This window comes from Phaseolus vulgaris, chromosome 5 (assembly GCF_000499845.2).
Source record: "Phaseolus vulgaris cultivar G19833 chromosome 5, P. vulgaris v2.0, whole genome shotgun sequence".
Classification (NCBI taxonomy): domain Eukaryota; kingdom Viridiplantae; phylum Streptophyta; class Magnoliopsida; order Fabales; family Fabaceae; genus Phaseolus; species Phaseolus vulgaris.
The window spans coordinates 38,629,024-38,641,323 of record NC_023755.2 but is presented as its reverse complement, the minus strand read 5'-3'; the positions used below and the strand labels follow the sequence as shown (position 1 = coordinate 38,641,323).

The 12,300-nt window shown below is 30.7% G+C and overlaps 1 long non-coding RNA gene and 1 pseudogene across 1 annotated transcript; one reads left to right on the top strand and one right to left on the bottom strand.

Annotated features, from left to right (window-relative positions):
• Positions 1-960: 960 nt before the first annotated feature.
• LOC137835831 (myb-related protein 308-like) lies at positions 961-2,649 on the top strand (annotated as a pseudogene).
• A 4,173-nt stretch (positions 2,650-6,822) lies between these two features.
• Positions 6,823-8,309, bottom strand: LOC137834538 (uncharacterized). Its single transcript, XR_011084914.1, has 3 exons — positions 8,043-8,309; positions 7,472-7,535; positions 6,823-7,028 (listed from the first exon to the last, which is right to left on the bottom strand). It is a non-coding gene; the product is annotated as an uncharacterized lncRNA (long non-coding RNA).
• Between the last annotated feature and the right edge of the window lie 3,991 nt (positions 8,310-12,300).

The window sequence follows — 12,300 nt, the reverse complement described above, 5'->3', positions numbered from 1 at the left end:
ACAATAAATCTCTTTTGATCATGAAAAACAAAAACCTTTATGAATAAGACTGAAATAAATATAATGTGTTATGGAGGGCCAAGTTGCTAGAAGTGCATGCACAAACTTTTGCACTGAGATTAAAAAATCAATTTAATCATAAATACTATATCATAGAGGGCCTTGGCCACCTTTGTCTTCCCAGCCCTTAACTCTACCTTTAATTTGATGCTTTTCATCCAAAATCTTGCAGAACTTTATACATGCATGCAATATATTCAATGATAAAACTGACATCTGCTACCAGTTCAAGCTCATCACATTGTTCACATCAGAAAACAGAAGTTACAAGCTACCTATTTTCTCACACAATCACCAAAGCTTTTTTTACTTGTTGAACTCCAATGATTGGAAAAGTGATCCATGAGAGGTGAATTCATGCAGCTTTCACCATTGCAATTATACACAGTTACTGCTCTGAAAGGAACAAAAAGGGAAAACTGGAGAGGTATAATTAATGAACTAATCAAATTGGTAAGGCATGAATCCATAATTAGTGTTTGTATCCATAAAGCAATTGAGATGCAAGTGTGACCAACCAAGCCTTGAAAATAATTTCTTTATCTGCGTGTGTCCAACGTGCTTCTGATAGCTTGGTGGGGCCCACCAGCCTGCATGTGTGCCACGTGTCCAATCCAGCCCATCCCAGAGTGAGCTAACAAGGATCCATTATAAGGCCTACAATTGTTGCAGTGTGACACTGCACATTTTAGCCCTTTGCTACAAACCCTAACTGGGCCACAATGGTACAGCTTCTCTCATTAAATTCACCACCTCAGTGTACTCACACCTTCACCATATCATCCATTTTCTGTTCACTCCCCTCTCACCATTCCTTTCACATTTCCATATAACCTCTTCAAACCTAGGGCTAAACCTACTACCTACAACTTCCCTTCTTTGTGCTCCCTCACTCTAAGCCTTATATACATAACTCATCTTTCATATATCATTCAAATTCAAACATAATACCAAAACTCATCTTTCTTTGCCCATTGGCTCTTTGCACTACTGGTTTAATTTGAATCTGAGGAATAGGATTCAAATTGAACATATGGGGCATCACTCTTGCTGCAACAAGCAGAAGGTCAAAAGGGGACTGTGGTCACCTGAAGAAGATGAAAAACTCATCAACTACATCACAACTTATGGACACGGTTGCTGGAGTTCAGTCCCAAAGCTTGCAGGTAATTTCATTTCTCACTACTGTCACCAAACTCTCATTTCTTCATTCAGTACTTTATATAAGCTTTTTTGTTCAACAAAATAAATATATATCAATTAAGGAGTGATATACATATACCAAAGTAAAGTTGTTGTGATAAAAAAAACTGATGAAGTTCTTAATTACCTATATGGTGAATTATTTTGTGAAGTGCAGGTCTGCAGAGGTGTGGAAAGAGCTGCAGATTGAGATGGATAAATTATCTGAGACCTGATTTGAAACGGGGAAGCTTTTCTCCTCAAGAAGCAGCACTCATTATAGAACTTCATAGTATTCTTGGCAACAGGTTTTTTATTTTATTTTTGAGAAATCTCCTTAGTAATGATTTCCCCGTTAATTGCTCTTTTTGATGATGATCAAAGTGAGCATTATTATATGAAAAAGTTTTGTTTGTTCACTTTTCTTAGCAAGAGGGCATTGTTTTGGACAGGTGGGCTCAGATAGCCAAGCACCTACCTGGAAGAACAGATAATGAGGTGAAGAACTTTTGGAATTCAAGCATAAAGAAGAAGCTGCTTTCTCATGATGTTGTTCCTTCTTTAGCCACATTTTCTGATATTCACACTCTTGCCAATGCTTCCATGGAAAGTTTCTTCCCTTTAACTGACAACAACACTATCCTAAACTCCCATCATCAATACCTTCCCATCATCCCAGCCCCAATCCTACAAGCCTTTGATCATCTCAACAATGATATCAAGATTCACATAAACAACAACTATAATAATAATAATGCCAACAATTTCCTTCATTTTCAGAATCCAATGCCAGAAACAGTGCCACCATCCAACAACATCATTCCATCTTTGTATGAATTAGATACATGGTCCTCCTTGGGGTGTGAACCCATTCATCTTGATCCAAATCAAGAAACTCAAACAATCATCACCAAGAGTGATACCATCGTTGAGAAATTCATCAATCCAACTACATGGGTGGAACCAACCATTTGATATTCTGCCAAAAGTGTGTGAGAGCATCGAGGATTATGTCTGCAGCATCCCATTTTCTTCTTCTGCCAATTCACTACACAGACATGAGGATGCTGTTGCGTGTTACACACCAGGCATTCGTGCACAAGATCAAATTGTTGTACCCAATCAAGTGGAGTACATTGATGCCATCATCATGTCGTCAACATCATCTTCATCAATATCACTCTATCAAGCAGAAAAATAGGCATAAAACCTATCATTCCTTTTGAAGTTTGGTGTCATCATCATAAGCATTGATTACTATTATATAATAGGTTAATTTTATGTGTATATATAATTGAGTAGTGGGAGTCTTGTGATGAGGTAAATTAATTCCATGCATTCTAAGAGGGGGGGTAATATGCATTTAATTTTGTCTTGAATTTTGGAATAAGAGGGTAAGTGGAACGATCTCGTATTGGCAAACCTCAGAGCCATGCTAGTTCTGGCTCTCTTCCATTAAACGATGTTGGCTTATGTTCCATAAATGTATGTAGGTTCTTTCACATGTTTGTCAACTAAAAGTACGTATCCATGTATGATTTTTATTTCTCTTGTGAAGTGCTGGATGTTGTATAACAATCATATGCGTAGTTATGTGCACTTTAAGTTGACTCAGTGCCCTTTGTTTCCCTCTCTCTCTCTCTCTCTCTCTCTCTCTGACAACGTAATAACAAAGACAAAAACCGTACAAACAAACACCATAGTCAACTTGTTGGCACTTGAGGCCAAAGTGCCCTTACATGTGACCTAGCTAGGCTAGGGTGTTCTGTCTGTTATATGACATACCATGTTATGATGTGATCGTTTAAACCAGCAACAACCAATATGAACTCATATTATCAAAACAGTTAATACAAACTAAATTGTGATGGAGAATGTCTAATTGCGGTGTTCAGTGAGATCTGGTGCATTAGGACAAGGTCATTTTTAAAGGTGGAGTGATAGATCATTCAGAAATTTTTTCTTTGGCTCAATTTAAGGTTTGATATTGGATTTTTTCCAAAATTTCATCTGTTTGTTTTTCTTATTCAGATTGGTGTCTTGAACCTATGATTTGTCTAAACTCGATTTAATTCTAGTTTTAGCTTGTTGGTTTTAGGGATTCTTATTTTATAGTAGTTTAGTTAGTATTTTGTTGATTGACTAGTTTTACTAAATTGTACGAGGGTTGGATCACAGGAATTGAAGAGAACAATTTTACAACTCTAGATCTATAGCACAGATGAGTATGATATCATCATATACTTATTTTTGCATCTTCCACAAGTTTTCTTTAGCTTTAGTCATAGAAGCCATAGAAACAAAGTCTATTATCTTCTTCCATTAAGGAAAAAAAAAGTCCTTTTACTTTTGCATGGTACCGTATATATATATATATATATATATATATATATTATTTTTTTTTATTTTTTTTTAAGGGACCATCCTTTCTTGAGTCTTTAGATTTGCATTACCCGGAGAAAATTTGATCTTGCTTATACTATGGCTAAAGTTTTAGAAAAAGAGTAAAGAACAAAACGTCACTTCCATGCTTTGAAAAACGAAAGAAGAGTGAGAAAAATGGAAGATTGATTAACTCAACGTTTAAGGGGAATCTATCTACGTCTATATCATAGAGAAAGAAGATTTTTATTTTCAGGTAAAATTTAAACTCCCATTAATAAGAAATAGCAAGAATTATTAAATTAAACTCCCCTTTGATCGATGATGTTTTATATTTCAAATTTTCATATATTTTCTTCTTAATAATAAGAGTTTCTTGATATGCTTTATCGGAAGAAAAGTATATTTAAAGATTACGTAATCACTTTAAAGGATATCATGATTCAATCTTTGAAACTTTATCATCTATACATTATTTGCAATACATTATATATTAAGACCCGTCCATAAGTAGATTTACATCACGTCCCATTTTCCATCCTTGTTTTATAAAATATTATAAAATAAAACTTGTTTTTTCCTCTATTGTATGATGCATGTTTGTTAAGTGATATATCTTTAATATTTGGTTATAAAAATATCTTTAATATTTGAGATTATTTTGGCTTCTAAAGTACAATATTGCTGGTCCTATTCCATATCCAAGTAACACAGTACAAATTATTATTTTTATCAGTGAAGAATAATTAAATAAAATAGAGTATTGAGTTAGTCTAGGACACACAATCAACAAAAGGAAAAGAAAAACTTTAAAAATCAAAAACATATTTTTTATCAACAATAAATAAATTAAATAAAAAGAGAACGGGAAGTATTTTTCGTGGAAGTACGAGAGAGTTTATTAGAGTTTTCTCTGCGTTTCTTGACGTTCAGGCTGCTTTGGTTGCTAAATTTTATGGAATTATATATGCTTTGGAGGAAGCTCAAAAGTTGGGTTTTACTAATGCCTAGCTGGAATGTGAATTTGTCTTGGTTTGTGTTGTGTTTCCTGCTAGGACAAATGTTCCTTGGATGTTTCGTAATCGATGGAATACTTGTTTTAATTACTGTGGAAAAATCAGGTTTAGGGTTACTCATATTTTTCGTGAAGGTAATGTGTGTGCTGATAAGTTGGCTAATTTATGATTTATTCATAAAGACTCCTTTCATTGGTATAATAGACTTTCATCTAGTATGTTCTTATAATTCTTTATTAATACGTATAGTCTACCTATGTATCATTTTTGTTAACATATGGGTTTTGGTCTAGTCCCCCATATTTTTGTATTTTTTATATTTTTTTTAATAATACTTTTTCATGTGATGACAAATGATTGTTGTTACTTGATGTATCAGTCTGAGATGTCAAATAGCATAGTGATGCTTAACATAAAAAAAATTTATAAAAAAAATAGAGAACACTTTAAGAATGTCCTAATCCTTAAAATAAAAAACATATAACCTCAAATAATTCTTATTTAAAAAATTTCCAAACTTACACAATTTGACTTAGGACAGTCAATCAACAAAAGTAAAAGAACAAGTCTCTGAAAATTTAAAAATACAAAAACATATAATATGAAACAATTCCTCTTCATAATTTTCTCAGCTTATACACTTTTCCAATTTACCATAAAAACCAAAGCAAAACTAAAACAGAATCATAGATTTCGCCTTCCCCAACTCCTACTTTCCATGCATTTGCTTCATTTTCTAGTTTTACCCTTCCATTTTTCGAACTTATTATGTGTAAAACACAAGTTTTATACTTAGAATTTATATCTTTTAGCATACTCTAGTTAAAATAGTTGTCAAGTAACAGAAGTTATTGCCAATTAAAAAGGGATATTTTCCTCTATTGAATCATCATCATGTTTTGAAGAAGCAAAGAAGATTTCATTCTAGGTTGATCAAACGATGTTGTATTAGTCTTATTTGGTTTTCTCATATTAAAAGACAAAATAATTGAGTTTGTAGGAATTTATACAAATCAAATGGATGTGTAAATCAATTACTATTACTTGCATAAAAAAAACAACTGATTATATCACTACAAGAAAATCATGAAATAAAAACTAATTTTAGAGACCAAAAATAATTAGTTGTTATAATGACTAAATTAGATACCATTTTAGAGACTAAATAAATTTTTTGTTTCTAAATTAGTTTATATTATTGTTGTGAAATAGTTTCTAAATTGGTATTTAATTAGCAACTAAGGTTTTTTCTACCAAATTTAGAATCTAAATAATTGGAAGTTAAAATCTTGGTAACTAATTAAATAACAATTTAAAAAATATTTAACAATAATAGAAACTATTTTTTTTAGTTTCTAAAATGGTTTCTAATTTAATTATTATAACAACTAATTATTTTAATCTCTAAAAATTGATTTTTATTCGATGATTTTATTGTAGTAGTGGTATATATGTATTAAGTATCTTGCCCTAAAAGTAATGTTTGTTCTCTCTTTCTCTCTCAGAATTGCTATTGAAACTCGTTGTCAATTTTTCTGCCACGTTCCTTAACATTCGCTTTCTTCACTTAAAATATTAAGCCAATCATATTAGATAATTTAAAGTATAGGCAGGGACTTTTTTAACTTGTTTTTTTATTCTTTTTATAAAAAATAAATAAATAAATTAGAATTGCTTTTGGATGTTCCAACCCATAATAAAAAAAATCCTTAGCCTCCTCTTAACAAAACCAAATACCTCTTAAAAAAACACAACTCTTGTAAATATCCACAAACTCCTGTTAATACCCACAAACGAAAAAGAAACAGTCCAACATTACTGAAAAATTGTCAAAAAATTAACATTATACAAATTAAATGGTCAAAACATCAATTAAAATAAGAGGAAAAACATGATGATACCTTGAAAGTGATCCACGACCATATTTAGACTTTTTTTACTTATAATTTGTATAATTATATACAGTTTATGTTTAAGACGTCTAACATATATATAACATGTTCATTACATCATACGCCAAAAAATGTGAATGAATGAATCAGAATATCCATGATTCAAGTCACCTAAATTTGAGTGATTTTTGAGTTTGAAGTTGGGAGTTGAACCCAAACAATCAAAACAGTATTCACAGATAATTGTAAAGTGCAAACACAATGACAAAAAGACAATGCAAATAAACAAGTTTATGAAGAAAAAATTGGGGTTGTTATTCTGAACCTCAGATTATAAAAGTAGCAGTAAATAAAAAGAAAGGTTAAAACATGTTGGTAGAGAGAAATGATAAAGTTCCAAACTGAGAATGGTTGTGAGATTCCATTGGTCGTGTTGTTGGTTTATCTCTTACATGTTGTCCCTGTTTCCACTTCCTTTTCTTGTGTTTGCCGTTACCTAAGCACAGTGAACATGGTAAAACATGTTTACTCTCCACGCTAACAACCAGATAACCTAACTAGGTCTGGTTTTTCTTCTCTTGCAGTTACCTTTATTGTTCAAACTGGAGATTCATATTTAAAAATGACCATTCACTACTAATTAAGTATAAATTTTTTAAATTTTTTTTAATTAACAAACAATAAATAAATATAAATATAAATATAAAAAGAACATAAAAGGATATTCTAATCCTTATACATGAAAGAAATCGAACAACATTTCTAATTACCCTACGGTAAAAGCAAACTTGTCAAAACAAAGCACAACAAACCCCTACCCTCACGAAATAGTGTCATGCAAAACAAAAAATGTTAAACGACTCCACATCAAAGAAGAATTACGCCTCTCAAACAAGAAAACCAAAAAACCAAAGCATGAACAAGAAACAAAACGCATACCTGTCAGGCCAAGCAAAAGGAACATAAGACGAACCTCTCAATCAACACGACGATCAACGTTTTGCTGCCATAATAATACAAGTAGTTGGTATTGTTGGAGATCCCACATCGACTAGAGACTATGAAATTTTAGCTCTGATACCATATTATGAGGTGAACTTTAAACCTAACTCAACCTCATAAAACCAACTTATAAGATGAGATTTGCACTTACTTATATACTATAAACTCTAATCTTTATCTTTATTCAATGTGGGATCTTCTAACGGATATAAAATAAATGATATAAGAAATCATTGGAATGATAAGAGATTAACAAAATTAACAAATTTAGAATATATAGTTTCATTGATGATTGAGAAAGTGGGAAAAGGTAGAAGATTTTATGATAAAAAGATGGAGAAAATGAGTAAAAATGAATGATAAGATGGGCTGAGAAAAATGAAGAAAAAAAAGTAATTTGAGAGTGCTTGAGAAAGCATGATTGTGGTGAGATATGGAATCTTCTGAAAGAATCTAAGTTAGGGGGACAAAGGTGGTTTCAATCATGGAATGATTGTGGCATACCTACCCGTTTGCCTTTTTCTTCTTCTCTGGCTTCATAATGAACTATGTTTGGATGAGCATGAAATTGCAAATTGCAATAGAAAAAGAGAAGATACAGAATTATCTCGTGTTCATCACAGTCGGCACCGCGTTAGTTCAATAATTTGAAGGTCCCATAGCCATGGAAGAGGACTCATTGCTCCATTTTGACACAATGGGTGGGCCTTCTTTTTCACTCTAATCAATTTTTCATGGCTCAGAATCTTACAAAGTGTTCTTTCTTATGGGCCAACTCTCTTCACCATCATTTCATTTTATTAATCTCACAACCTTTTCTTCGCAGGAATTCAGCAACAAAGTTAGCTCACAAAATTATCAAAATAAACTCTAGGTTTTCACTCTAACCTACCATTTTTCCCACATTTTCTTTTTCTATTATACTCCATTTTCCCTTTTTCACCTAACTACTTTTACACGATGTTTAGAGATACATTATATTTTAGCTAGTTGTTGATCGTGGATTAACTTTACTAATTATGCTTAAGCGTAATTAGATTCGTGTTATCGGTCGACCCACTGATAGGGACTCACATATCAATCGGTTCAGTGATCAAGATCGAGACATGTGATCCATCGTACGGCCTTCACTGATACAAGTTTGATAAGTCCAACAAACTTTTATTAGAATATAATTTTGATACAAGTAAATTTTAAACTTAATTTAAATTTATAAAATAACTAATAAGATGAAATTTACACTCATTTATATAATATAAAATATTATAATCTCTAGTTGATGAGATATCTACAATCTTCAAAATAATATTTCTGAAATTCAAACATTAAATAAACCAAAAATAAAACTAATAACGTTACTCTTTCGAGAGTAATAGAAAGTGTTTTATAGTAACTAAACGAAAGTAAATAAACTTTTGCGGATGTATTTACATTTTTATTATATTAAAATATATATCGTTTTATTATTATAATGAATAACTAATGAAATAATACAATTTAAAATTAATGTGACTTTGTAGAAAGAGTATTAAAAAAGTTATGTGATTATTATTTTTAAAAGAAAAACTATTTAGTTAATTAAAAATATATATTTGTATTGTGTTCCAGAGGTGATGAGCCATGGCCATAAAGTAAGCATGTCCCATTTGCATTTTACAGCAATTCATCCATCTTATCAATCAACATTAAAATTCAACCATTCTCAATATTTAGTAATCAAACATTTTATTTATTTCGCTTTGGAAATTCCTCAGATCTTACACTGCTGCATTTATTCTATCTTATCCTCGACAAGGTGAAGATAACATTAAAACAATTATTAAATAAAAATTAATTTAAAAAATAATAATTAATTAATTATTATATTAATTATTTATGATATTATTTTAGAGATAGAAATAATAATGATTAATATTTGAACTATTTTTATTATTTATAAAATTTTAAATAGTATCTAACTAATTATCAAAATTTTAAATATCAACTTAATTTTAAGATTAAGTAGTTGATAGCTAAATTTTGATAGTTAAATATTAATTTCAAAATTATTTATTAATAATAAAAAATTAATATCTATATTAATATATTAATATAATAATTAATTATTTTTTAAAGTTAGTTTTTATATTCAATTATTTTTTTGTTGTAGTATATTTTTCTAAATTGCACATAAAATCAAGGCACATTCTCCCTGCACCCAACACATTCTAATTGGCACCCAATCACTTAATAGTAAAAGACGAATATACCCTTAATGAAATTCTGAAAACTATAATTGTGATATGCACCCAATCACCTGCACCAACCCTATTCTTCTGTTCTTCCATTCCATTGTGCCTGCCGCAGCCACCGAGCCACCGTAAGCCACCGTGTTGTGCAGCCACCGTGAGCAAGCTTGTTGTCCAACGTGAGCGACGTTCTTCTCCATTCTTCTGCACCCACCGTGACCTCCATTATCGCAGGCAGAGCACCAGATTCGAAGGTACGTCATGCTTCCGGATATTTTTTTCCATAAGTGAGTGAGAGTTGCGGATATTTTTATCCGCAAGTGACTTTTGAGAGGTGCAGATATTTTTATCCGTAAGGGAGTTTGGGGTCTGGATATTTTTATCCGTAAGTTTGTTTTGACTTACGGATATTTTTATCCGGAATATAGTTGGATCCATATATTTTTATCCGTAGGCAAAACTGTGACTGGCTTCCGGATATTTTTATCCGTAGGCACAACTGCGGCTTCCGGATATTTTTATCCGTAAGCAACGATCAGTTCCGGATATTTTTATCCGTAAATGAAGAAGACAAGGGCATTTTAGGATTTTTAAAAGTGTGTCGGGTGCCAGTCACAATTGATCGGGTGCAGGAAGCAATTGCCTAAAATCAAACTCATGTATACATCAGTCCTTAGCATGCATGGAGTAGGCCTAAAGCCCATATTATCAAACTACTGATACACTACTTCATAGGTTGGGTTGGGCTGAAACTTTTCTTATTTTATAAGAAGATTAAATATTTTTTAAAACAATTGGTAGACTTTGCACATTATTTTCGATAATTCATTTTCTTATTTTGATTCTCAATAAAACATTTACTTTTGTTATCTGTTTATCGTTTTTTATATTCGTTAAGGATGACCTGATCGTTAAGCAATTCGTCAGTCATTATTAAGTAAAACTGATATTCTATATTTTTATTTAATATTTTTCTCCCAATAAATTTTATATTTTGTTTTTTTATCCTCAATACTTTTTTTTTCATTTTAGTCTCTCATGTTGTTGTCCATGTTATTTATCGACGTTTTTAAAATAAAATTATTTATTAAGGGGCTGAATAGAACTGACATACGTATCTTTTAAATTATTTTGTTTGACGAAAAAAATAATCAATATGATACAAAAGAATGATGTTTCCTTAAAAGGTTATCATTTCTTTTATATTTCCTACTTGTTGGTGAAACTAAAAGAAAGAATTCCAAAAGGAAATTATACCTTTTAATTTTCATTTTTTTTTTGGATTTCACCTTTAATAAGGTAAACTAAAGAAAATAGCAAGTAGAAACTCTAATTAAAAAAAAAAATGATATTGATTCTATCACATTGAATATTTTTTTCTTTAAAAAAAATATGTGTCCTCATACTTAATCCCTTACACACTTCCTTAATGAATAATTCCCCGCTTAAAAGATGTCAATAAACACTAAAAACTAAAACAAAAGATAATTTTTTGATAATAGACCGCTATAAGAAAAAAATTTGAAAATCAATGTAAAATTCTATTGAAATCAAAAGAGAGAAAAAAAAATTGTATCATTCCTACTACACAAATATAAATAAACTAAATAAACCAAAATAAAAAATATTTTTTATTAAAAGAAGAAAAAAGGAAGTTCACTGTAAATCATATACGAAATCCAGAAGAATAAAAGAATATTTAAATTATAATAAAATAACATTTTGAACTAACATTCAGTTAAATTTAATGATTTGTAAAGTAATAAAATTAGGATGTAATAATTGAGTGATAGCGGTGAGGTGAGATGGATTTAAATATTGTATCTAACATCACATCATATATTCAAATCTTCTTAGTAATGGTGTGGGAGGTTGGGTGGTGGTTAGTTTGTTCGTTAGTTTTAATTGTTTGCATTTTTTAAAAGCGATCTAGTAAAAAATAAATCCACTATGGTAAAAAAAACCTAAAAGCACTTTTTAACACAGTCATACAAAGTATATATATAATTTTAAGCTGGTTGAACACATGGAAAAAGTCATAATTAATATATCAGTGAAACTCTAAACAATATTAAAACATATAAAACACAATTAACTAAAATGTTTATTGGAGGATTTCAATTCGCTTTGGATGGGTTTGATTTTGCAAATACCAACTGAAATCTGATCCAAACAAATAAAAAGTGTAGTTTTTTCAACGTTTTTTATTTATTTTTTAATCAGTTTGTATAAGTAATTTTTTGAGTCTGTAAGTTCAAATTACCTTGAATCGTTCCATGCTGTCACTAATTTCCATCACGCCTCTGTCGGTGCTACAATGCCTTGGCGAATCCAGCCTGCCACCAAACCTCACTGTGCTTTCACGTTTCACTTATTACTACCTTCCTACAATAACTTCTATTATAGTAATAGCATACCAAAATTAACGCCATAAATAAATATTGTTCATAACAAGGAAGCTATATTCTTTTTTCAAAAACAAACACAAATGTCATTTGAACGCGATTATTTTTTTCAATTCAACGTATATTCTTCACA